At 48.2% G+C, this 27,600-nt stretch overlaps 1 long non-coding RNA gene and 1 pseudogene across 1 annotated transcript; one reads left to right on the plus strand and one right to left on the minus strand.

Annotated features, from left to right (window-relative positions):
* Window positions 1-822: 822 nt before the first annotated feature.
* Window positions 823-9,300, plus strand: LOC141276616 (uncharacterized). The gene is made up of 3 exons (XR_012326512.1): window positions 823-1,711; window positions 3,390-3,830; window positions 8,984-9,300. It is a non-coding gene; the product is annotated as an uncharacterized lncRNA (long non-coding RNA).
* A 16,462-nt stretch (window positions 9,301-25,762) lies between these two features.
* On the minus strand, window positions 25,763-27,174 carry LOC101319746 (protein FAM161A pseudogene; annotated as a pseudogene).
* Window positions 27,175-27,600: the final 426 nt, after the last annotated feature.

The following is a 27,600-nucleotide window of genomic DNA, read 5'->3' on the forward strand; positions in this document are numbered from 1 at the left end:
TCAGGACCTGAGAGTCATTGTTAATTGTTAACATCCGAGGCCACCCTCCCCGGGGCCAGGGTCCCTGCACCCCTCCACCCACAGCAGGAGGCTGCTCCAGTGAGAACGCTCCTCTATTCGAATCTCTGGTTCCAGGCTTTGAGAATAGAAAGATCTCGCCCCAGGAGCTGCGGAGGTAAGAATCCCACTCCCCCGACCCCTAGCGGGACCCCCAACCCTGCGAGCACTCTCTGAGCCCATCTCCTGGCTTTCTCTGCTCCAGCCTGGGAGGAACCCAGGGAGACTTGGATCCCACTGTATTTTTCTTGCCTCCACACTCGAAGATGGGAGGCCCACAGGCCAGGAAATGGAGCAAGTCTTTGTTTTCCTAGCTGTCCCTGTCCCCTGGAGGGGGACACCAATGCCTCCGCACCTCTGAGGGCTCTCCCAGTTTAGTCAAGCTGTTTGGCCTCTCTTATCCACCCACGCCCACCGGGGACCTGTTCGCCAGAATCTTTTCACCACTTTTCCTTTTTCACAATAACTCTGACCCTTTCTGCTATTGTTTTTCTAGGTTAATTGAATACGTTCTCCTTGCTGTGGAGGCCCGCGGATGGCGCCAAGCACAACAGGCCCGGCGCGAAGTGGGTCTGGGAGGCCCAGCCCACCTCTGCAGCCTGGGGCCGGCTCAGGCAGGGGCAGGGGACATCTCTGGGGGACCAGGAATGTGAGCTCACCTTGCATGCATGCAGCAGCCAGCTGGGGTGGGTGGGGATACGGGCAGGGAGGAGGGAGTCTTAGATGCTTTCTTCCCTCTTTTTCTTATTAGAGCAGATAATCCCCAAATTATTCTTTAGTAACTCATGTTGGTATTTTCTGAGCCCCTTCTACCAGCAGAGAACTGTAGCAAGGTGTTGGGTGTAATAATAGAAACCAAGAGTGCAGTGGTTCTCAACCAGGGGAAACTGTGGCCCCAGGAGACATTTGTTACTAGCTGGAACCCCTTTGGGTTGCTGTGACTAGGGGGTGGGGTGCCGCTGGCATCTAGTGAGTAGAGGCCAGGGATGTTGCTAAACTTCCTCCAGCGCACAGGACAGCGCCCGCAAGAGAGAATTATCTGGCCCAGAATGTCAATAGTGCTGAGGCCAAGAAACCCTGACTTATCACTGTCCCATTGTATGGGTGAGACTGAGGTCCAGAGCGGTTAATTAATATGTCCAGTGACACACAGGAACGACGGGTCACGTCAAGATTTCAGCCAGAAAGCCTGATCCTGCTACGCTCCTGTGCCTCCCGCCATTGGACTCATCAGGGGATGGAAGGTGGAGGAGATTGGAGGAAGGGGCTCATTCAGGTTGAAGGAGGGGTGAGAGGTGGGGGGTGGAGTCCTGGGGACCTTGCACAGACGGTGAGGGCACCAGGGAATTTGGAGAGATTCCCAGGGGATGGCCGAGTCTGTCACGATCCCTCTTCTCATCCACTTCTACCTGCTTCCGAACTTCGGTGGAGCACCCCCAAATGCGCCACTTCGGGCAGAACCCGGGAGCTGCACGGCAGTATCCAATGAGGAACAGCAGAGGGCGCAAGAGGTCCTTTGCTGCCTCTCCACTAACAGCTTTTTCCTGATAAAGGAAATAGGCGTGCCTTAAAGAAAATGCGGCCAAAACAAAAAAGAACAAAGAGATCTAAACTATCCATAGTCCCACCTCCAGCAGCAGCTAAAATTTCAATAGTGAGTACTTTCTTCTGTCTTTTTCTCGAGCAAAGTTGTTTACGTTTTTTGTTTTGTTTTGTTAGTTTTCCAACACAGGTGTAATCACCCCAGAGGCATGATCCTGTGGCCTGGATTTTCACCTAAGGTCATATCAGAAGGTTTTTCCACTAACAAGCTCTCCATACCACCTGTAGGCACTGAGTGGCGGCGTTGGGGTGGATGTAGGCGTCCACTCAACCATCGGGTTTTAAGCGCCTACTGTGTGCCAGGCTGTGTTGTGCACAGTGGGGGGAATGGAGGCCAAGGTCTGGGAAGATAGACGATACCCAGGGTCCCTTCATATCCGGAGCAGTTTGGGAGGGGGAGGGGAACAACCAGGGCGATGTCCGGGGACGGCGTCTCCGAGGATGGGACCTTGAGCTGGATGTCCACAAGCAGTCAGCTGGCGAAGAAGGAGCAGTGAGATGAGTGCTTCCGCCAGGAACACGCCTGGCACCTTTGGAGACCGAGCTGGGAAGGGGCAGTGGGCTGGAGGCCCGTTGGCGAGAAGAGAGCCGGCGGCAGCCAGACCAGGGGAGCCCCGGGGGGCCGCAGAGGGGAGGCCCGGCTTCATTCTAAGAGCAGGGGGATATCTCTGGGGGTCTTCGCACAGCGGTGACGCGCTCTTCACGTTTTTTCCTTGGAGCTTTGTGGAGACAGGAGGAGACGAGCCAGAAGGGTGCTGCAGACGCCCAGCAAGAGACAACCATGGTCAGGGGAGCGGACAGATCTCAGCTTTATCCAGAGCAGGACTTTTCTTTCTCTGTAAACATTTTCTTATAAACCCAAGCAAAGTAGAGAGAACAGTAAGATCGACCCCACATACCCGCCTCTGAGCCCCAACTCCTGGTCCAGCTGCCTTCATTGATGGCCCACCTCACCTACCCCACTGGGTGATTTTGAAGCAAACCACAGACATCATGTCATTTCACCCATAAACATTTTGTAAATATCACCAAAATGAGAATTTTTAAAAATATCACCTCGAGACCATCAACATGACTTCAAACATTACGAATAATTCCGTAGTGTCACCAAAAATCCAGTGTTCAAATATTCCTGATAGTCTAAATTAGTTTTACAGTTTATTTGTTCAAAGGAGTATTCAAAAAAGTACACATATTGTGAATGGCTAATCTGCCCCTTAAATCTTTTAATCTACAGGTTCCCCCTTCTTTTTTGTGTATGCTTGTTTTTTTCTCTTGAAGATAATGGGCTGTTTGTCCTTTAGTGTTTCCCACATTCATAGCATTTTTCTCCTCCTTACATCGTAATATTATACTTTAATTCTTTTTAAAAATTGCCCTCTCTCCCACTAGAAAGTGGGATTTCAAGGGCAGCTATATTTGTCTGTCTCGCTCAGTGCCGTGTGCCCAGCACCCTGCCTGCCCCAGAGTAGATGCTCTATAACAGGATGATTAACACAGAAAATAGCTCTTATTATAACAGGATGATTAACACAGAAAATAGCTCTTATTGCCCTTCTTTACAGATGAGGAAACTGAGGCTCATAGAGATAAAGTAACCTTCCTAAGGTCACACAACCAGGAAGTGAGAGCATCGGGATTCTTTGAACTCTATCTTTTAGGCTTAAGGATCAACTTAACCACCGTATGTGACCCTGTCTCCCATGACCCACCTCTCTTCTTCTTCCAAGGATGGCGACCATCTGCGAAAGGGCCCAGCTCCAGAGACAATTCCAGGCTAGGGGCCTGCTAGAAGCTGCACCTCCGTGGAGGAACGAGGCTCTGCTGGGCCACCAAGGATGCTTGTCCTCCACGAGACCTTCTTAGCAGCCTTATGTGTCTCAAACTCCCTTGAATCAGCAGGAACCCAAGTGGCCCCAGAGGGAGTGGTTCCCAGCCCTGGAGGGCAGTTGGTACTGTTCATGGTAAAGAAACAAGAAAGTGCCGGCAGAGGAGGGACCCAGCAAAATGGCCGAGGCATCCGGGCCGGGCCTTGTGTGAGCCTGCCCGGTTCTCTCCCCTGTGCTCGGGAACAGACCCTGCCTCAATTCATCCATCCTCCAGGCCAGTGTTGCTCCAAGTCAGGTCCCAAGACGGCAGCTTTAGCATCAGCCGGGGCCCCTGTTGGCAAGGTGAGTTCTTGGGCCCCAGTGAACTCTAAGCTCTGGGGCAGAGCCCAGCCATCTGTGATGTTCCAGGCCCTCCAGCCAGTCTGTCTGCAGAGATGCCTCGGTTCCCTGTGCTGTTGGCTGGGCCTCCTGCTAGTGCTGAGGCCAGGAGGGCCGACTTCTTGGTTTGCTGATTAGCAAGGGCCATTAAGCCCTTCTCAAATGGGCTTAACCATTTCTCTGGACGCAGGGAAGTGGGATTACAGGCAGCTGAATCATCAGCCTGAGCCCCGCGCTGGGATCTGCTGGGCTCCCGAGGTCTAGGCCGAGTCCAAGCGTGTACTTTGGAGACGCTGTGTGTGCCAGACCAGGCTGAGCGCCTTAGCGCCTCTGTCCTCAAGTCACTGAGACAGCTTGAAGTTCACAGCTGAGTTGGCTCCTCTGCCTATTGGCTGTATGACCACACAAATCACAACATCTCTCTGAGCCTCTGTTTCCTCCTCGTCTGAGAGCTCTTCCCCTCCTTCCGCATATTTTTATTGAGCGCATACTACGTGCCAGGCACAGCTTAGGCACTGGGTCTCCATTCTAACGAGGGTAAGCACACGTGATAAACAAATACATAGATTGTGTCTGATAAGGGCAAGAAAATAAAACTGGGGGAGGCAGATGGTGTGGGAAGGCAGCAGACAACGTTAGGCAGTCAAGGAAGGCTTTCTGGAGGAGGTGATCCTTGAGCTGGGATTCAAAGGCTGAGGAGGAGCTGGCCATGGGAAGAATCGGGTTTAACTATTTTATCTACAACTACAAGCATTCCCCTTTCCATGCTTGCTGCATTTCTTACCTTCTAACATAGATTTTGATTTCCCTATTAATTTAATTTATTGTTTATGTCTTTTCGTTGGAATGCCAGCTCCACGAGGACTGTTTTGTTTGCCAGGGAACACTCAATGCTTAAAACAGGGTCTGGCACACAGTAGGGGCCTAACAATCTTTCTTGAGTGAATGAATGTTGCACTCAGGGGCAGCTTCCCATTTCTTGTCAACAGTGAGCTTCCAGCAACCACGAGGAATTGATCAGAACAGGCAAAGGAGATAAACCCAACAGGCACAGGGGTTCAATAAGAGGAGACTAAGGATTTGTCAACCAGCAACTAGGTTCCAGCTGAAACCTATTCTATGGGCTTCTAAATCAGGCTGAATTGGCTTCCACCCCAGTTCCACCACCATATAAACTGTATAATCTTGGGCAAATCAAATGTCTTCTCTGAGCCTCAGTTTCTACATCTGGAAAATGGGGATAAATAAGAGCTGCCTCCCAGGGTCATTGAGAGGATTAACAAGATAACATATGTTAAGAGTCCCAAAGGCCGTGGGATGGAGAGGGATCAGGGCCATTGAGTTCCATCTTTCAAATGACTCACCATGCATCTAGTCTAGGCAGAAAGGCAGATGAAGTCGGTACAAAGCTACCGGGAAGTCAGGGAGCCAGGTGGGAGAAGTGGGGGTTGCTTCACGGCCTTTGCACTCTGTGTCCCCTCTCTCTGTTGCACTGTCCCTCTCCCCTGACTCCGTCTGGTCATTCAAGTCTCAAGTCAAATATCATCTCCCTAAGGAGGTCTTCCCTGGTCACCCTGTCAGAAGTGGCCTCCCCTCCCCTCCTGTCACCCTTGCCTCCATCATCTTGTTGATTTCTATCATAGCTCCTGAAGGGCGTCGTTGATTTGCTGTCCTGATTATTGTCTGTCTCACCCTCCACCGGCCACACCCGCCACCAAACCCAACCATAAACCCCGTGAGAATGGGATCTCATCGTTCTGTTCTCCACCTGAATCGCCAGCACCTAAAACGGTGTGTGGCCCGTAGCAGCACTCAAGAAACGGGAGTTCAGTGGCCGAATAAATGAGTGTGTGAGTGAGTGAATGAATGAATGAGGACAATGGAAAGAACTCATCTGGAGAGAAAGCATGGGAGGAAGGGAGGCTGAGAGGCTGGACCCCCAAGAGAGGGATTTCAGAGTTTCAGACCGTGGTGGGTGGAAGTGCAGGAACAGATCCCCAGGAAATACCGAGCCTCCTGCAATAGTCCTGGTTTTTAAATGCAGCCTTAATGTGATTTTTGCATATTGGGAGTCATAAAAGTGTAGGCGATGTCTGCTCAGAACACACTCCCCGATTCAATTTCCACTCTGCTCGTGAGCATGTTGTTAAATTGTCTGGTCCCCTGGGCTAAGAACGCTGGATTCGTAGTCTGCTAGAATCAGAAGGCCAGGAGAGGTGATCTAGTGCAGAACTTTCCAAATTCTTTGACAGCGGCCCACAACAAGAGCTAAAATTTACATGGTGACCCAGTACCTGCTCCAGCACATGGGCACACGAAAGTTATAGGAAACTATACTCATCCTTCTCCATGCTCTGCTATTCACACTCTGCTATTTTCTATTTCCTTTTTTTAAATGATGGTCACAACCCCCAACTTGATCGTGTGACTCATTCAATGGGTCTCAGCTCACAGTTTGAAAGTCAGCAGGTCTAACGCCTTCAATTTACAGACTGGGAAACTCAGGGGGACCCAAGGAGGGCCAGTGACCTTGCTAAGGTAACAGCAAGTTAGTGGTAGAGTTCAGGGGAAAGGAACTTCCACTTTCCTTCCAGAGTGGATGTCTGGGAGCCTGGGAGTCCAGGGGACAGCAGGGAGCTTTTAAGTGGAGGAAATCCAGCATCAAGGACAGCGATTTTGCTATAGTGTCCTGTGTGCTCCACTAAATACTCTCTCCACCCCTGCCCTGCCAATCCAGCTCCTACGTCATCAGGCTGCCCGTCTTCAAGATGCTTATCGCCAGCTGACAAGAGGATATTCATTTGTAGGTTTCCTTGTTGTCTATACCACCCCTGCAGTACCAAAAATGTAATCTGCATGAGAGCAAGGACTTAACTGTATGGTTCTCTGCCATGTCTCCAACACCCAGAAAGGTGTCTGGCACATAGTAGATGTTCAATAAATCTTTACTGAATGAATACAAGAATAAATGGAGCAGCTGGCAACTGGCATCCAGGTTTTGATAAAAGTAAATCTCAGACCACAGCCAGTTTGCACAAATTATTATGTATTAACAGGCAGCAGAAAATAGTCATACAAGCCAGTCTGGAAGCTTGATGGACTGCCGGATCCTTGTCCTTTTTGAGGCTCAGAAAATGCTTTGCACAAAAGGCTCACGGGGGCAAAGGCAACAATATTCCAGCAGCAGGTTTGTCTAACATCCATGGGGGTCAGAACCAAAGCCATTTAGGGATCAGACTTAGGATGGTAAAGGGTACCACCCCCTAGATCAACTCTGTCCAATAGTACTCTCTGCAGCAAAGGAATCTTCTATTCTGTGCTGTCCAATACACTAGTCCCCAGCCACATGGCTGAGCACTTGAAATTCAGCTGGTGTAACTGAACTGAACTGAATTTTCGATTTTGTTTAAACTTCGGTTAGTTCGCAATGAAATTGAAATAGTCACAGTGTGGCTTGTAGCTATTGTATCAGCACAGCCCTGGATTCTTAAACCCTGTTCATACAAGCTCAGGGAGCTACTGTAAAATATTTTCTCCAATCCGCTTACCTTGAGTAGCACTGAAGTCACTGAAGAGCACACATTCTAACATCCACTTTGCTAATCATCAGCTGCGACTTTCACCAATGACCACTTACGTCTAACATTCATGGTGTCAATTAGCAAAGTTTCTGGTATTGATCAAAGTCATTGCCTCTGGAGTGTGGTCTCTGATGCCTTGATAGTGGATCACCTGTGGAGAATAAATTCTTGATTAGAACAACCGGCCGCCACTAAAGTGGAGACTGAAATTAACTAATACAGTCAGCCCTCGGTATCTACGGTTCCGCATTCGCAGATTCAACCAACCGCCGATAGCAAACTTAATACCGGATCCAAGGTTGGTTGAATCTGCGGATGCGAAACCGTGAATCTGGAGGGCTCACTATGGGACTTGAACATCTGGGGATTTTGGTATCCACAGCGGGTCCTGGAACCAAATCCACACTCCCCCACTCCCAGCCCACCCAGGATACTGAGGGATGGCTATACATTTATGTGCCCCGACTCTGCAGAAGTAGCAGAAACATTTAACACATTTTAATGTAATTATGGTTGGTGATACATCATGAAGGACCTGAGAGGGTGAACAATGGGAGAAGGTTGTGGTTAAGTCCAGCTTCCCTGAGTAGGTGATTTTTGAAGTTGAAGATTTTTGAAATTCAAGACTGAGAAGGAGAAAGCCAGAGGAGGGCAATTGGAGAAGGCATCGCACACAGAGGTAACTGCAAAGGTCTGCAAAGTGCAAAGGTCCAAGGGTTGCCCTAGTTCGGTTTAAGGAACAGAACAGAGGGCAATGTGGAAAACTAGTGAGAGGTCAGAACTTCCTGGCTGTGCAGCGATGACAAGGATTTTGAATTTTGTTTCCCATCCTTTGCTTGAGACACTGGCCAGTACTGGGTTAAGCAAAGCACAGAAGAAGCCAGAGATTTCCAGTTGAAATGAAATCCTTTGTATGTGCTTTCTGCTATGGGATCCAATTCAGTATCGATCTTCTCATTTAAAAAATAATAATTTCCATCAGGTTGAGGCCAGAATGCCCCAGGAAGCCTCATGTGGTTTGCCAACTGATGCACAGAATGAAATCTTATCTAAAATCTTTTTATTTTACGCTATTAAGGACACGGGAGGGAGCAGCAGAGTAAAAAATCTCCCTGCCAGGATAATGCACAGGGTCAGCTGGAAGTGGCCCCAGGGCTGCCTTAAAAAGATTGTCATTTGTGATTTCCCACTATTTTGTTTTCAGCTACCAGTAATTGAAAACAATTTTTCTTCCCTTCGGGTAAAGTTTACGGATTAACCCTTCTTTATCAGCACCTTAGATCTTTTTTTTTTTTTTTTTTTTTTTTTTGCGGTACGCGGGCCTCTCACTGTTGCGGCCTCTCCCGTTGCGGAGCACAGACTCCGGACGCGGAGGCTCAGCGGCCATGGCTCACGGGCCCAGCCGCTCCGCGGCATGTGGGATCTTCCCGGACCGGGGCACGAACCCGTATCCCCTGCATCGGCAGGCGGACTCTCAACCACTGCGCCACCAGGGAAGCTCAGCACCTTAGATCTTTATTGGTGATTTCTTCCCAGGGCTGGCATCACCCCCAGGTGCCCTTGGAGGGTGTGAGGTGCTCACATTCGTCTCTGCTGCTCCTCCTGGCGACGGGCTGAGAGAAGGAGGGGGTGCAGCCCGCAGTCCTGAGACTGGAGGCATCTCCCACACTGACCACGTGATAACCCAGGGAAAGGCCGACTCGAAGGGATGCTCAAGTCTCGCGGCAAGTGGTCCACTGTGCAGATGCAGAACTGATCAGGAAGAGAAAACCATCAGCTGTCCGTGGGCCAGAAAAGAGGTGTCTTCCCTCCCTCTCTCCCTGCCTCTCCCTTTTTCACTTCCTGTAAAGATAATAAAGGGCTTTTATTTCCATGGTACAAGTTCTATACTCTCATTAGAGAGAACATAGGAAGTGCAGCAAGCCACTTGATTTTTTAAATTCAAGACTGAGAAGGAGAAAGCCAGAGGAGGGCAATTGGAGAAGGCATCGCACACAGAGGTAACTGCAAGTGCAAAGGTCCAAGAAATGAGCTTTGATGCTCTCTGCTCCAGTCCCACTGGCCCCTGGCAGGTTTTTACACATGTGAGCACTTGCTGCTCCTTCTACCTGGAACCTTCTTTTCCCAAATATCCTCACTCCCTCCTCTCCTCCCCATCAGCTGTCACCTTCTCAATGAGGCTTCTCATCACCCTACCTGAATTCAAACCCCCCACCCCAAACCTAGCACTTCCTGTCCCCCTGTCTGGCTCTGTTTGGCTCTCCCAAGCACGTGCCAAGCCCCAACCTGCTCTATATTTTACTTAACTTAGGTGTTCGTTGACTGTCTCTACCCATCAAGGATTTTTGCAATTTTTTATGCACTGCTTTTTTTTTCAGTGCATAGAATAGCGTCTGGCACTCAGTAGATGCTCAGTAAATATTTGTCAGTGAATGAAAGAAGGAGGTAGAAAAAAAATCACCCACACTTCTCCTTCACAGTCAACCACTGATAGTATTTTGGTGTACTTGCTTAAATTTTTTTGGTATATATTGGCTTTTGTTTTCATTTCTGCAGTGGAGTCATCCTGTACACAAGGGTTAGGTTATCAAGAAAAATGCCTCTGGAGAGAAACTGCAAAAATGCCCATGAAACCTGCTAAATTGCTCCCAAATGGTTTTGTCTACACAGGGAGTAGCTGGCTTGCTTTTAAAACGCATGTTGCCTGGGAATTACATATCTTGAGCTGCCAGACTGTGATGCTAATTCAGGGGGAGATGCTCTCAGGAGAAATGGGACCGAAAGCTGTCCCCCCAGAGTTTCACCTCTCACTCCACACTCAGTTAATGGCAAATTGTCATTAAATTAGAGGAATTGCCTGCACTCTTTAAATAAGTTTTTTCTCTTTCCTTTTTATTTATTTATTTATTGGAGTATAGTTGATTTAGAGTATTGTGTTAGTTTCAGGTATACAACACAGTGATTCAGTTATCTATATGTGTGTGTATATGTATATATGTACTCTTTTTCATATTCTTTCCAGGTTATTACAGAATATTGCATATAGTTCCCTGTGCTATTCCCTGTGCTATACAGTAGGTCCTTGTTGGTTATTTTATATGAAGTAGTGTATATATGTTAATCTCAACCCCCTAGTTTATCCCTCCCCCACTTTCCCTTGGTAACCAAAAGTTTGTTTTCTATGTCTGTGAGTCTCTTTCTGACACATGCACCCCAATGCTGATGACAGCACTATTACAATAGCCAAGACATGGAAGCAACCTAAATGTCCATTGACAGAGGAATGGATAAAGAAGGTGTGGTGTATTTATGCAATGGAATATTACTCAGCCGTAAAAAAGGATGAAATAATGCCATTTGCAGCAACATGGATGGACCTAGAGATTATCATACTAAGTGAAGTAAGTCAGACAGAGAAAGACAAATATCATACGATATTGCTTATATGTAGAATCTAAAAAAGATAAGATACATATGAACTTATTTGCAAAGCAGAAAGAGACCCCTTTTTAAGAAAATATGGGTGACTTTACTTGCATATAATGGGCGCACATGCAGCTCCCTCACATACAACTCCAATTTCAAATTATGCTTTTTCACTTCATTATATTGCATTCATTTTCTGTGTTATTACAAACACTTCATGAATATTACCTCTAAAGGCTAAATAGTCTGCCACCAAGATATGCCCTCATCCTGTATCCTGCTCAGCCCATCCCATATGCCTGTACATTGCGACTGTTTCTAATTTTTCAGAATGATGAATAACACAGAAATGAACAGCTTCACGTACTATACTCTTGCTGGATTTCAGATTCTTTCCTTGGGTCAAAATCAGGGAGATTTCTGCAGGTGAGAGAATTGATGTCAGTAATCTGACTAAGTGAGTAATTGCAAGAAAGAAAATTTTGTCCTAGCAGTGGGATTCGAGATTGCAGCTCGGAACCATGCCCTCTAGTTGGGAGGGCATTCCAGGGAGAAAGGAGCCCAGGATGAATTGGAAGGAAAGGTAACCTGAGCACTGGGGAGGAGCCAGGTGGAAGTATAGGTCACAGAGAGATGATATTAACCAAGATATACATTGGAGCAAATAAAGAGGAGTAATAGTAATGTTAAAAATAATAGCATCTAAATTGACTGAGTTCCTGTGAAGTTGCAGGCACTGTACTAGTACCATCTGACCATCATCTCTAAGCCTTTAATGACCAGTAAGGAAGGGAGCCTTCTCTTCCCTTAGCATCATTACAGACGTCAGATTGAGGCTCAGAGAAGCTGGCTGATTCACTTAGCATCACACAGCTGGTAAGCAGCAGAGCCAATGTTTGAACTCGGGATGTTGGACATCAAAGCTCATTTCTATTTCTGTAGCACCTTAAAAATCAGAGTCCAGGTCAAAAGGATCCAAGGTGGCAGCTGGGAAGACACAGAATGGGCTGTATCTGAAGGTCAAGAATAGGCTGGCAACACAAGCCTAAATGATACAGAAATGCTGAGAGGTGACATTGACACAGAGGCCTCTATTCCTCTGGTCAAAGGGCATGGCCTTGGCTATGGTAATTGCCAGGTGTGACCATGACATGGGGTCTTAAGATGACGTCACCTTGGTCCACCCTACTCTCTGCCCAAGAGGCCCACCTGCATGGATTCTGCCAATGGGCTCCCACAGCTGGGTGGGATCCGGTTGGATTTGGCCAACAGGGAGGCTTAGCAGGGTGGGAGGGAGACGTGAGAGTGAGGTCAGGAGCTCTACTCTGCCTCCGCCTACCCAAGGTCATGGCCCTGGGAAGTGGCCTCTGCACACGGCTCTCCAACCAGGTTCCCGTCCCTTCTCTTCCCCTCATGTCTCCAGGCCTTTGGGTGACAAGAGAACCTCTATGTCAGGGGCACTATGCCTTCCGGTTTCCCTCCACCCTGCCCAGCTTTGTATAATAAATAGAAACCTCCCTTCAAAGGACCCTCTTTAATTATGTCCCCATTTCTTCCTCAGACCCTGACTGACACAGATCTCTCTTAGCTTCCATATCCTCAGCTTTCTAAGCCCAGACTGCAAACTGGTGGGCCTCATGTGTTGAACTTGGGTGTCACGCCTGCTGACTTGACCCCTGCAAACTTTAAACATCGGGAGAGCTCCTGTGAATATGTGTTCACACAGGAGTTTAGATCTGGCCACACAGGGCTTCCCCTCACGTAGAGCTGTGGCCTCCGCTGCCTTTTTAGAAGCTTGACCCGAGCTCTCCCAGGACCACCGTCCCACCTAACCCACCTTTGCTATTTACATTACCTGCCTGGCTCCATTAGGCATTGAGTTTATGACCTCTCAAATCTTCCAGACTTCACCTGCCTTTAACCACGGGCCTGCTCGTGAGAGAAACCAGAACCAGGATCCTGTTCTCGGGTTTGGGGGGAGAGCTCGGCTGGCGTCGATGTTGGAGGGAATGGAAAAGCAGTGATGGCCCAGGAGCTCGCGGCTGGGGTGGGTCCCAGGGCGGGAGGCGGGCTGTGGTACAGATCTGACCGAACGAGAGAGACGGTGCTTTGATCATGGGTGAAGCTAGTTAGATTTGGGAATCAGCGGCCTCGGGAATCAGCCGGCGGTAAGAGCTGAGCGAGAATGTGAGAGCGTCTCATTGAAAAGTCTCTACGATATTGAGTTTAGACAGCACGAAAGCATCAGAAGGCTCTGCACTAGAAGTCACCTTTGCCTTTCTCTCCGGGGTTTCCGATGGAGCTCTGGGAACCAGTAAAAGGGAGAAGATCAGGGCCCTTGACCTTCTGATGAGATGATGCTGCAAGTTCCCCCCTCCTCCCCAATTTGCTTATCAAGTTTACCACCTTACACTCAACCAAGTGCAAGGTTAGGCCTGCAGAGAGCTCCCTTCATGATCAATAAGCCAAGAAAGTTCTCTGGAAGGTTCCCAACACACACACACACACGCACACACACGCATACACCCCAAATCCCAGCACAACTGAGAGCTTACAGAGAGCATGGAGAGAGAGCAAAGTATCCCAGGTCAGGCTGGGGGTCACACCACGTGACAGGCCTCACTGTGCTGGTCCTGAGTTGGTACCCACAATATTCTCACGTGCAGTGTTCAGGGAAAGTTCAGTTTTGCAAGCACCTGGGGGACACTTTTCCACCTTGGGGTCTGCAGTATGATAGGGTGATCCATTAACATCTGGGAGTCAGACAGACTTCAAACCCAGCCTACCTCTCAAAGCTGGGCGCCTTTAGCGATGTAATTAACCTCTCTGAGCTGGTTTTACTCATCTGTAGCATAGATGCCGGTCATCGTAGCTGAGTCCTCGATGCTCAGAATGTGGCAGAGGACCAGCAGCAGAGCACTGCCTGGGAGTCTGAAGAAATGCAGGACCTTGGACCCCAGCCCAGACCCACCGATCCAGAATCTGTGTTTTCACAAGATCTCCAAGTGATTTGTATGCATGTTAAATTTTAAGAAGTATTGATTGAACTCCTAGGGCTTTTGTGAAGAGGACATGCAATTCATTGATTAGACACATTTCGTGAGCACTTACTAGGTGCCAGGCTTTGTGGCAAATGCTGGGAGTACATCAGGGAACGTGATCCGTAAATCCCGGCTCTTCTGGAATCTAATCTCTACAAGGAGAGACCAGCAGACAAGATACACACATAAATACATAAAACATGGGATATGATAGAGAGGGTTGAGCAGAAAGCAGTGCTCCCAGACAGGAATTGGCAAGAAGGATTATGATGGTGGATAGAATGACAAGAAGGTGACGATTGAGCACCTCACCTGATGGAGGTGAGGAAAGGGGCGACCTGAAACGTACGTGCAGAGACGCTGCAGCAGAAGTATGCTTCACGCGTTCGAAAGATCAGCAAGTGATTTTTTGAAAGAGCAGAGTGACCGAAAAGAAAGTGCTAGAAGATGAGTTAGGAGAAACTCGAGGTCAGCGGCAGATGACGTACGACTTTAGAAGTCGCCAAGGACCCTGGCTTCTCATCCAGCGAGCAGGGACCCACTGGAAGGTGGAAGAAGAAGTGACAGCAGATGGTAAGTAGTCAACCAAGGGTGACACCATTGTCGTTATAATTGTCGCCGTTACTCAGAGGGTGTGGAAGCAGGTTGGACTCACACCAGAGATGTCAGGTTCAACGTCCCTTCTCTAGAATTCCTTCCCTGACTGCCCAAGTTGGATGGGGTGCAGCCTTCCGAGCACCGACAGGCTTCTGAAATCTCTTGGGTGGGGCTGGGGTGGGGAGCTGGCCGGTCTTATTCACGCTCATATCTCAGAGCTGAGCACCGTACTTGGCACCTAAGAGGTGCTTAATAAATACTTGTTGGTTAAAGGAATGAATGTATATTTACAAAGGCCTGGGGGTGTGGAAGGGCAGGTGTGCTCAGAAAGGGTGAGAAAGTGGCTGGTGAGGAGTGGCGGGTATTGTTAGAAGGAAACACCTGAGCTTTGTCCATTCAAGGCGCCCTCTGGAGCCTGACACCCAGGAACGGGAAGAGGGCCCTGGCCGGCCCTGGTCACACGGCTGGGAAAGGTGACCCAGAGGCCACAGGGACTCTGTGCCAAGAAGTCCGGGCTTTTTGTGCCCAACTTGATGAGGCTTCTGCCCTCCAGCCTCGGGGCCACCATACGCCTTGGCCAGCCTCCTCTGCAAAGCTTTCTCCCCAACAGCGATGCTCGGCCCTGCTGGCCGCAGGATGGTCACTCGGAGAGCCACGTGGCGGCACTCCGAGAACGTAAGTGTGTACATGCTCTCGGACAGGGCAACCTGCCCCATGGCGAAAGCCCAGAGCAGGGATCCTCAACCAGGACACTCTTGTACCCTAGGGGACACGTGGCAATGTCTGGAGATGTTTTTGGCTCTGATAATTGTGGGCAGGGGGCTGCTACTGGCATCTAATGGGTAGAGGCCAGGGACGCTGCTAAACATCCTACAATGCATAGGACAGTCATCCACGTCAGAGAATTATCTGGTCCAAATGTCAATAGTCATTATTATTCCCTAAGGAGCCTTTCGGGGCATTTTTCCTAAGTGCCCACCCCCGTGAAATTTTAATACCACAGGGATACTATATATACTATATGAGTTTATGTGCTGTAGGTATAGCTGTGCTTTATACATAAAAAGAGTTAAGACTTTTAAGCATACATTGACAGATGAATGGATAAACAAAATGTGGTCTAGACCTACCATGGAATGTTACTCAGCCTAAAAGAGGAAGGGAATTCGGACACAGGCTACAACACGGATGAACCTCGAGGACATTATGCTAAGTGAAATAAACCAGTCACAAAAAATCAAATGCTGTACGATTCCATTTATAGGAGGTACCTAGAGCTGTCAAACTCATAGAGACAGGAAGTAGAAGGGTAGGTGCCAGGGAGCAGCTGGGGAGTTATTGTTTAATGGGATAGAGTTCCAGGGCTGTTGGGTTTTTTTGGCTGTGCCGTGCAGATTACTGGATCTTTTTTCCCCAACCAGGGATCGAACCCGTGCCCCCTTGCAGTGGAAGTGCAGAGTTCTAACCGCTGGACCACCAGGGAATTCAGTTTCAGTTTTACCAAATAAAGAGGGTTCTGGAGATGGTGGTGATGGTAGGGCAATAATGTGATGTACTTAATGCCACTGAACTGTATGCTTAAAAATGGTTAAGATGGGGGCTTCCCTGGTGGCACAGTGGTTGAGAGTCCGCCTGCCGATGCAGGGGATGCGGGTTCGTGCCCTGGTCCGGGAAGATCCCGCATGCCGCGGAGCGGCTGGGCCCGTGAGCCACGGCCGCTGAGCCTGCGCGTCCGGAACCTGTGCTCCGCAACGGGAGAGGCCACAACAGTGAGAGGCCCGCGTACTGCAAAAAAAAAAAAAATGTTAAGATGGTAAATTTGTGCCATGTATATTTTAGCACAGAGTTTTTAAAGGGTTATATTTTCCCAGCCCCCCCAAGAATCAATTCTTGCCCCCATGGGGAAATATCACACCTATTGAGAATGCATAGTCCAGTGAGGTTCTTGTACAGGACACGCATGTTTGGATATATGTGTCAGCATGGCTTGAGGAGATGGGACCTGAGTGTTCCTCCCCGGTGACCGTGGGAGGATGGTGGCCGCCCTGCCGTACAGGACGGAGGTGCTGATGGAAAGATGCTCGAGGTCAGAGACAGCCTGTCACAGGTGCTCCACAATCATACTCTCCAGGTTTTCAGAAAATCCATGAGCAGCCAAAATGGCTCTTTGCTTCCTCTAGTTGACAACTCAGTGACAATTTCAAACCGACCTCGGGACTTCCCTGGCGGTCCAGTGGTTAAGACTCCATGCTTCCACTGCAGGGGGCACGGGTTCGATCCCTAGTCGGGGAACTAAGATCCCATATGCCGTGTGGCACAGTGAAAAAAAAAAAAAGAAAAGAAAAGAGAAAAAAACCAACCTCTTCACTAGATGCCAGATAATAATCCATGTCTCGCTGCCCCTGCAAAAGCAAGAGTCACTGTTTCTTGCGAGATTCTTTCTCATAAACAAGAATCACTGTTTCCAGTCTGCCTGCAGTTTGTTTTCTTTCCTCTCTCTTACAAATTCCATTTTTGCCTTTGTTCCTTGAAGCCCTCTACGAATGTGAGTCTTCCTCATGTGAGAATTAAACAGCAGGCAACTCACTAACTAAATGTCTCTGAATTATTCTTTGACAGTAAGGAAAATATGCCAGATACACACCAAGGAAGATGATGAGACAGTTACAAACAATGCCCCGGATGTGCATACACAGCACAGGGAGGTCTAAAATCACGCTGCAATACCGTTTACAGAAGCTGGAAATAGATGCACACGAAGCAATCACACATGTTTTGCAAAATCACGCATACAAACAGGGAACATTCAAACATGCTAAAGGGAGGAAAGGGAGTGGGGAGTGGAGATGAGAGGCACTAAATGGATTTCTAGAACAAAACCTGGACCTTGCATAACCAAGGATGATAATGTGACGAGCTGAGGAGGATGACTGATCCAGCGTTCTGAGCCTGGGGTGAAAAACAAAACGAACGAAAAGAGGGAAAGTAGTCGATCCCATAATGCCACATATATAATTTTAAAATTCATACCCACAAAGCAATGCTTGCATATTTTAGGCACAATCAATACAGAATAAAAGACAAAAGCACAGCTGACAGCTGACAGTGGTAGGAGGTGAAAGTGGAGGATGGACTAAAAGTGAATAGACACAGAAATGAACAAGTCAGTCAAGGGCTGGGACTGGTCTGGACCAATTATGATAACATGTCATTAACTGAGGAGTTGGCTAATCCCACTCTCACCACCCAAGGAACAAACGAGCCCCAAATAGTCATAAAGCATCAGGCCTAATTCACCTGCATTAGTTAAGACTCTGTTACAACCAATTGATACCCACTGAGTTGGCTTAAACCCAGACAGGGCCACTTTCTCATAAAGAAGCTGTGGGGTCTCCCGGATCTGAAGGCTCGTGGCAGGTCGGGTCTATGCCAGCCCAGACGCGGAAGGCATCTGTCTTGCTGTTTCTCTCTGAGTCCCTGCTTCGTTCTCTGTCTTTAGATCCACTTTCTCTGCTTCTACTCAGAGAATAATAGCCATTCCTTACGGTGTATCCTCAAACCAGACCAACATGCCTCCATTTGCAAGAATGAAGAGCTTCATCAGTTGACCTGGACAGATTTCTATGAGATATTCTTAAATAAGAGAAAAAGAACAAGGTGCAGAAAAGAGTGTGCAGATCCCATTTTTGTACAACAAAGAATAGTTGGAAAAAATCCCAACCACTTGCATATATTTGCATGTATCACATAAATATAAACATAGATAAAAATATAAGGACAAATCAGGGTATTTTGAAATGATACATTAAGAGGTGTTAACCTGGGTTAATCTCATGTTTGGTTACAGGGGTGATGCAGGTGAAAGTGGGAGGAAATAGGAACAAGGGAACCAAGCACTGTACTAAAAACTGCACACTAACCCATGTAAAATTATGTATAAAGAGGAAATTAAGCAAAAGGATAAAGAAAGAAAAAGAGGGTACAAAAGAGAAAGACATAAAAATGCATCCAGGCTGAGATTGAAATCCTTATGTCACATTCCAAATCCTTAGGTCACATTCCAAATTCCCAGGGAAGAACTCTGATTAGTCCAGTTTGGATCCAAGGCCACCTTTGGACCAATCAGCTGTGACCAGGAAGCAGAATCATTGTATATAAACATGTCTGTTCCCATTTCTGTATGTAGAGGGGATGAGAGGAAAGGTCCAGTAACCTGGGGGGTGCTTGGGTAGCTAATCACATAAAACAAGTTTTCCACTAATTCTTTTTCTCTGAATTTCTAGGAACTTTAAGGAGAAGAGGGGCATGAACCAAGTAAGCTCTGCGTACAGTTTAGGAATTAACCAGGTAAGTGAGGCAGGGACGACATAGGCAAAGGTTCTGGGGCACAGCAGAGCATGGGACCATCAGGGATCTTTCAGTAATTCTGGGTGGCTGAGTGGGAGGAAAAACAGTAAGAGACAAGATGAGAGTAGAGACATAGGCAGGGGCCAGTGAAGGACCTTGGTCACCCTGGTGAGAGAGGAGGTCAGCAAGTTTACAGGACGGATCACATAGACTCTGGCATGCCATTGTAAGGACTAAGCTTTTCCTGGAATGAGATGAAAGCCACTGGTGGGCTTTGAGCAGAGGTAGCACATAGTCAGACTTAGGTTCTAACAGGAAGGAGATGCCACTGATATCTGCTCCCCAAACTCAGCCAGGCCATACAACAGACTGATGTATGTTACTTCTTCTCTGGAGCAGTTTCTAAGGTAAGAATTCAGCCCGTCACCCCGAAATACAGCAGGCCATTAGCCTCCTATCTTAATCAGATCTTTCCTATGCTATTAAGCAATTTGGGGCCATTTCTAGAGAAGATTTTGTTATTTCCCTAAATCTCTGGCTGCTTCATTTAGACCTGGTGTTTAGGCGGAATGCAATTAACACATTCCAAACCTGGTTTCCCCTGAAATCCAATCAATTGTAACTCGTTTTTAAATCATGCCGCTTTCTCTAATTGTGAGCTGCAGCCTCCACAGAACAGCGATTTAAGTCAATTATTGCCTCGCCTGCATGAAAATTGTGCTATTTATATTGGCAGTTCCCCCACATTACTGATGAGCTTCCTCCAGCTAATGGAATAATGAAAACACAAAACAGATTTACTGTTCTTAATAAGAAAGAGAGATAATGAAGGCAAATTAAAATGGAAGTTCAGATCTGCCTGGTGAACAGGTAATGCAGTTTCTCCTTTTAAATTAACACTCGAATTCTCAAATGCTGACGGCAGGGGGTGGGGAGGAACTCAAAATTCTATTAGACACAAGTGTGCCCCTTGGGTTTGGTTTGGGAGATTGCGGTCTTCCTTTGCACGTCCTGGAGTTTAGTTTACGGGACGCTGTCAGGAGCCAACCCCACTGCTGCACGGTTCCTCCATCCCCACCCCTGCACCCCCATTTATTAGAGTAAACTCACTTTCCACCAACCACCAGGTTTGGCTCATTACATGCATTAGGTCGTTTAACCCTCCCCAAATTCTACAAGCTTGGTGGTGTTATTATCACCATTTTACATTAGAGGAACTTGGGGTTAAATCACGGGTGCAAGGTTCAAAGCTGCATGTGAATCTAGACCAGAGTTTCTCAGCTTTGGCATTATAGTCATTTGGGGCTGGATAACTCTTTGTAGGGGGAGGGGCGCCCCTGTCCCCCAGGTGTGACACCAAAACCTCTCCAGACATTGCCAGATGTTCTCTGAAGGGCAATGTCATCAGTGAGGCCCACTGGTCTAGACTCTGGGCATTCACCCATCACCCAGGCAGCCTCTCTTGCCAGAAAGGGGCTTGGGATGTGGGAGACTGGAGTCTGCATCCTGCCCCTGCCTCACTGTGGGATCCAGGACAAATCATGGCCCCTCGTGTGGACCTGGGTTTCCTGACCTGTCAAATGGGAGTAATAACACCAGAACCTGGAATCTGGTTTGACTCGAGAGCTTTGGCCAAGGTCATAGACAATCTGATCAAGTGAGAAGCAGCAGTGCAAGGGGAGGGTAGAGAGAAGAGGGTCAGAGAGATACCAGGGGCCAGGCAAGCCAGCTGGGGGGTCCAGTCTGGCAAGAGGTAAGGCCTCAGGGAGGGCCAGTAGCTGGCAAAGGCAGGGCCGGACTCTGGGAGGCCAGGAGAGTTAGACCCTCCCCCACCCGCTTCCCTGCCTCCCACCCCTCCCTACCTACCCTCTTCCACCTCCTCTGCACCAGCCATTCAGTGTCATATACCCAGTTACCCCTGCACTTCTGCTGTGCACTTTCTCCTGTACTGGGGCAGGTGCTTCTGAGTGCCGCTGTGGAGGTTACCAGAATCACAACGGTGATCATAATAAATATGAAAATGGAGTGCCATGCTAAACCCTCCACGTGCCTCATGCCATGAGGTCCTCCCAGTGGCTCTGTGTTCTTATCCATATCAGCCCAGTGGGACCGCCCATTGCTAAGTACCCCAGAGGATGAGGAGAGAGAACTGAGTCCTCTGAGGCCAAGGCAAAAGAAAGAGAAAAGGGGCATTTGCTAGTACGAGCTGCCATTTACTGAGTGCATACTCTATGCCAGGCCTTATCCTAAGTACCTTAAATGGTTTCACTCATTCACATTCACTGCTCACCATAACCTTTTTTTTTTTTTTTGGTATGCGGGCCTCTCACTGTTGTGGCCTCTCCCGTTGCGGAGCACAGGCTCTGGATGCGCAGGCTCAGCGGCCATGGCTCACGGGCCCAGCCGCTCCGCCGCATGTGGGATCTTCCCGGACCGGGGCACGAACCCGTGTCCCCTGCATCGGCAGGCGGACTCTCAACCACTGCACCACCAGAGAAGCCCTCACCATAACTTTTTATCTCTATTTCATAGAGAGGCACAGAGAGGTTAAGCCAGTTGCCAAGTTTGCACAGCTAATAAGTGGTAGAGCTATGATTTGAACCCAGGTGACCTGGCTCCAGAGTCTGTGCCCTTGACCTCTGCCCCTCAGAGCTGATGGCTGCGAAGTCCACCTGGGGAATTTAGGCCCTAATCTTACCTTAACCTTCACGTGAGTGGTTGGAGCTTCCTATCCCGAAGGGACCGTATGGGAACAGGACGCCTCATCAGGAGGGGACTGTGGATGGGTAAGAATGGCCTCCCATGACTCAAGCTATCCCAGACCACAGGATATTTGCACAGGACTTGGATGGGTGCACCAGGAAGGACTGAGTTTGGCTTTCCCTGCAGTTCTCTGGAGACCAAAGGCAAGTTGCTTAATAAAAAAAAGCAAAAAATTACCTGAGTTTGTGGACCAAGAATAATTGAAGGACAGAGCTCCATCAATAAGAAAAGGGCCCAGCGTGGAGGTTGGCACGGACCAGGTGCTTCGTAATTGTTAGCTCCTGCCCTCGTTCCTTACCACTCCACCCCAACCCCCAGCTTGGCTGACCCTGCGGCTGGGGGTCTGTTTGGAGTAGTTTTGCGGTCTTCTGACCACCCCCATCTCTCACTTGCCACAGACCACTCTCCCTTGGTGACTTTCTTTTCGGAGGCCAATGCTGAGCTGTGTGACCTTGGGCAGGCTGCTCGACCTCTCTGAGCATCCACTTCCTGGGGGGTTGGGCAGCATCTGTGGACTCCCTTCCAGCTCTAAAGTTCTAGGAATCTCCACTCTGCTCCCTCTGGCCACCCTCTTCTCTCCTCTTCTCCTCCCACCTCCTCCACCTCTATCTGTCCTCTCTCCTCTGTCTGCACTATTCTCCACATACCTCTGCCCACAGCTCCAAGCCTCTTATCTGGATCATGATTTCCCAGGGATGGGGGGCAGGACAGCAAAGAGAAGACCCCTTTCTTTTCTGACAGGTTCAGGCTAGATACCAGGGCACTCGGCTTGCATTTTCCAGAACTTTCTAGCACAGGTAGAGCTCTGCTGACATCTGGTTGGCAAGCTAAATATTTACGGAGCTCCTAAGATTTCCCGCCACATTAAGCCCATTGCTTTATCTCCCGTCTGCACACAGCCCTTCTCTGTTCACCTTGGGTCAGGCATTTCCCAGAATCCTCTGGGTTTCAGGCAGCATCTCTCAGGAGGGTGATGAAACCACGTCCGCCTCTAATCACTTCCAGTAATAATAATAGTTCCTGACGTTGTATAGGATTTCTCAAAGCCCGCTTGTACACGTTATCTCACTCGCTTCTCACAATAACCCCGAGACTTAGACTTTCTTTTGAGTCCCTTTTTAGAGAGCGCTGCTAAGCCACCTGCTGCCCGGCCCCCAGCCAGAGCCATGAGCAGCCTTTCTCGGGCCATCCTCAGTGGCCAAGGGCCGGCTCATCCGGTTTCAGCTCATCTGTGGGCCCCAGGACAAGAGTATAAATGGAGGCCCACATACCCCATGCCTTATATGGAAAAGGTATAAACAAAGCTAAGCATTTTATTTTTCCTCCTACCTTGACAAATATGTCTGGAAGGCCAGGTTTGAATGTAGAGATCTCAGACTCCTCACAGTTTCATGCTGGAATGTGCTAGAAGCCATATTATACATGGCCTTTTTAGTTTCATGAGCCAATAAATTTTCTTTATGCTTCAGTCACTTACGTTTTTGTCACTTATGACTAGAAGTCCTGATAATACATCGCTGTGGAAGATAGACCAGAGGCCAGGAAGGTGGCTCAGTTGTCCCCTTGTGAACTGTGAAGGTCAGAGGCCCACAGTAATTTATGACCAGACCTTTTAGATGAAGAAATAGTGATAGGAAGTTGATCAAAGAAGGGCACCAAGAAAATGTATAAATCCCTGCAGAACACGCACACACACGACACTTTTTTAAGATAAGAAAATAATGCAGAAATACCGTGGGTTTACTCTCATAGACTATCACAACTCACCTGGTACAACCTCTTTGTTCTACAAATGAGGAAATGGAGCCTCAGAAAGAGGCAGTGACTTGCTCAAGGTCTCACAGCTCCCGAACAGCAAGAATCATTCATCAAATCAGCAAATATTTATTGATCACAAATACTTATTGATCACATACCGTGCCCCAGATCTTTTGGGAAGCATAGGGATACCACAAGGCAGAGGTCAGCAAACTGTGGCCCCTCTGTTTTTACAAATAAAGTTTTATCGACACACAGCCCTGTTGATTGGTTTCTGTATTGTCTGTGACTGTTTGTGTTGCAGGGGCACCGCTGAATAGCTACAACAGAGACTACGTATCATGAGAGGGTTGGGCTCAGTCTTGGGTTCTGACCACCTACAAGGTGATATACCACATCTCGAAGCTTCCACCATCCTCATTGGAAGACCCAAGGACCCTTGGGTCAGCAGAGCAGGCTTTCCGGCTCCTCTCCCCCCCTTAGAAGAGGCCAGGGCAGCAATCTTGACTTCAGAATCTTTATTGGAAAATAAACACTGTTAATGTACAAGAAATCCATCCAAGGGTCCAGTCAAAACATCCCCGTGTGGGATTGATGCCATTCTAATGGACTCCAGATGTCCCCTGGCCTCGGGGTCCCGGTGACCTGAAGGAGGGAGGGAGGTCCTGGGGGAAGAGACATGGTGGATTTAGAACCCAAAGAGGCATCTTTATCACCCCAATTTCTTTCTGGTGGAGAAGTCTGGGGGACTCCTTCACCCTGCCCTGCTCACAAGACCCCGTTGATCTCTTCCCTCAGTGGTCTCTACAGCCCCCTTCTCTTGAGTTTATTCATCCGACCAAAGGAAATACCCAGCCCCGGGGGTTAGGATTCTACTCAGAATCAGAGCTGAGGGTGACTTCCTGCTGACCAGGCTGAGCTGGAGGTCTGAGTCTCTGCCAAAGCCAGCCAGTGTGGGAGAGAGAATTGTGGAAGGAGCTGGGGGTGAGGGGCAGGGGGCTAGTTATGGATGGAGGGGGCCAGAGAGAAGTATCAGAGCCCAGAAAGGAAGACACCATACTGGGGATTGGAAAGGCGGCCCCAGAAATGGCTCTATTGGTAATGATTTTAAAGATTACTGTTCAAAATCACCATTTAAATACCTCTTCACTCACTCTTCCATTTAAATACCTGAGCTGGCCCCAACTCTTTCTCTCCCAGGCCTCATTTCCTGCCACACTGCCCATCACCCACTGAGCTCCAGCGACACTCGGTCTGCTTGCCGTTCCTCCAACGGGACAGGGATCGCCCTGCCTCCAGGCCTTTGCAGCTGCTGGTTCCACCGCCTGGAGAGCCCTTTCCTTAACCGGCTCCAAGGCTGGCTTGCTTTATTTGGATAAATAAATGTCATAAATGGGGAATGGATGTCATTCCCCAGCGATGCTTTCCCTGTCCTGCGTAGAACGCCTGCCTCTTCCCCATCTCATTCTTCTATCTCTTAAATTGTTTCATCTTTTTTTCATAGCACTTCTCTACCTGCTATTAGATGGTGTATTTCATTGTTTGTGTATTCACTTATTTTTCCACGTCTCCTCTCCGAGCTAGGCTGTACGTGCCACACAGGGACTGCGTCTTGTTCGCTGCTTTGTCTCCAGCACTTAGATCGGGGCCTGGCACTCACAAGGTGCTCAGTCAATCTTTCTTGAACAACCACTGTGCTAATACATTCCTTTTTTTTTTTTTTTTTTACAATTTTAAAATATGTATTGATTCATGCTTTCCAGAACGTTTTTTTCAAACAATTCACCAAAGGCCAATACTCCCCTCTGCTCTCAATGCTAAGCAATTTTTTCCACCCAAAATGATGAAATAATGTATATTTTTATACCTAATCAGTTTGTGACAGCTGTGATTCTCAAACATTTTTTAAAAATAGAAGTAAGGGGGCTTCCCTGGTGGCGCAGTGGTTGAGAGTCCGCCTGCTGATGCAGGGGACGCGGGTTCAGGCCCCGGTCTGGGAAGATCCCACATGCCGCGGAGCGGCTGGGCCCGTGAGCCATGGCTGCTGAGCCTGTGTGTCCGGAGCCTGTGCTCCGCAACGGGAGAGGCCACAGCAGTGAGAGGCCCACATACTGAAAAAAAAAAAAAAAAAAAATAGAAGATCAAAGTTGCAAACAGACCATAGGTAGTGATTTTAAAAACTGAATAGACAAAGCCTGACTCCAACTGACCAAATCACCCATCAGCTGGATTCGGCCTTTTCAGGCTACATGAGGACTTTGCTCAAGAGACCTGCACATATCAGACGGATTCCTATAGATGTCCTTAACAGCACAAGCGCAGCTCCTGACCCCCGATGCTGCCAACAACAGCAGGGGCACAGAGAGGAGACCCTGCTGACTGATTCAGTTTTATTCGTCAACACAGTTCTCTTCTCCACTCCCTTCATCAGCTTCACCTGTTTCCTTGTAAGAATCTTGGCTGTTGGTATCAGTAAGATAATTTTCTTCCCCATTCTCTCTCTCTTCTATTTTTTCTTCTTCATTAAAGCTTTCTTTATCTTCAGTGAAACTTTTCATCTTTTGATTGCTGAAGTACTCAAATATTTTTCCACTTTGGCCTTTCCCTGAAACAAACTCATCAGATATTCCTAGCGCTTTTAAGGTGTTAGAATAATGCTTTTCTGCTGTCATTCTTGCATTTTTCTGAGCAACTCTTTCAAACGGCAGCGGCCTGTTTTTTAATTTTTCTTCTCTTTCTTCTAGTTCTCGTCGGTAGTCTCTCATCCTTTCCTTTTCACTCTTTCTTGTGGCTTGTTCTCTTCCCCTGGAGGACACCGTGGGCATGGGAGGGTTGAAGCTACAAGGCACAGACTTTGCGATTATACTTCTTACGGGTGACCTGCACCCTGGAGACAGATAAGGCCAACATGTTTCTTTTAAATTTTCTTCACCTGCTTCAATATCTGACAAGATTTTCTCTCTTTTAGTGGATGCACGTGAGGCTGCATGAAGGTCAATGGTTCACAGACTGTCAGGGGTTTTGGACGCTTCTGTTCTGAATGATGTTTCTGATATCTCTCAGGACGGTCTTCAGAATCAGCAGCCTGGCACCTAACGTTGTGTTTACACTTGGACGTTTCAGCCTGTTCAGGACACTTGGGCTTCCTTGTAGCATAACTTCTGCGAGCTGGACTACAAGGCAGAGGGGATGAATTCTGTAAAAAGTCTTGGGTTCTCTGCTGCGTCCTAATGTTTCTACAGAGCTCTTCTTCTGTTAACTTGCCATTGATAGTTGAACCATAAGTAGATCGAAGTATAGGTCTGGCTTTAAATCGGTTTGTTTTCTTTTTAGACTTAAAAAAGTCTTTCAGCTGCTTTTCCCAAATTGCTCGCTTCTGTTCCTCCCTCGCAATAAACTTAAACGGCTTTTGCGAGGCCAAAAGAGCTTCTTCGTTTTTCTCCTTCGTACACCTCCTCCGTTCTTCATTTTGCTTGACTATATCATGATAAAGGGGGAGAAACACGAATGCAGGAACTGGGTTGGCTCCGAAGTTTTTCTTACACTCTGATTCTTCTTGTTTTTTGAGCAGTTTGCGTGCCATTTCAATATCTGATTTAGATTTCATGTTCTCTTTTCTTCTGCTCTCTAATCATCATTTGAAAAGGCTCAGGTACTGTAATCTTTGGCACCCATTATTTTGGCTTCTTCTTTTTTTTTTTCAAGTGCTGGCAAGTCGGCATCTTCAAACTGAGTATAATCTTCAACAGAGAAGTTTGTCCACATGTTGTTGATGAGCTCCTTAGCATAGGTCATTAGCTAATACTCTCTTGATGTAAAAATATTTAAATAACCCATCAGATCAGACTCGCACCTTGGGAGAGTTGACCGCCCCCAACGCCGCTCCTGGACTGCCCCAATGCCTGCCCTCCCCCACCCTACGTCCCTAGAGTCAGGAGCAGGTGACCGTCTCTCTGTGATGCTGCATGTCTGATACAAAGGGCCTGAGAGCTGGGAGCATGTCTCATGCGCTCTGGTTGTGCTTCCTCACATCCCCTCGCTGCCAGAGGATGACCACTAGAGAGGGCTCAACAACAACAAAGGCAGGAATAGTCATTCAGATTAACAACATGGAGACCTAGTTAAGCCTCACAACAACCCTGGACAGGAGGCTGCAGCCATCACTACCGCATTAGCAGAAAAGGAAACTGAGGTACAGAGAGGTTAAATACCCAGGGTCAT

This window comes from Tursiops truncatus, chromosome 15 (assembly GCF_011762595.2).
Source record: "Tursiops truncatus isolate mTurTru1 chromosome 15, mTurTru1.mat.Y, whole genome shotgun sequence".
Taxonomy (NCBI): Eukaryota; Metazoa; Chordata; class Mammalia; order Artiodactyla; family Delphinidae; genus Tursiops; species Tursiops truncatus.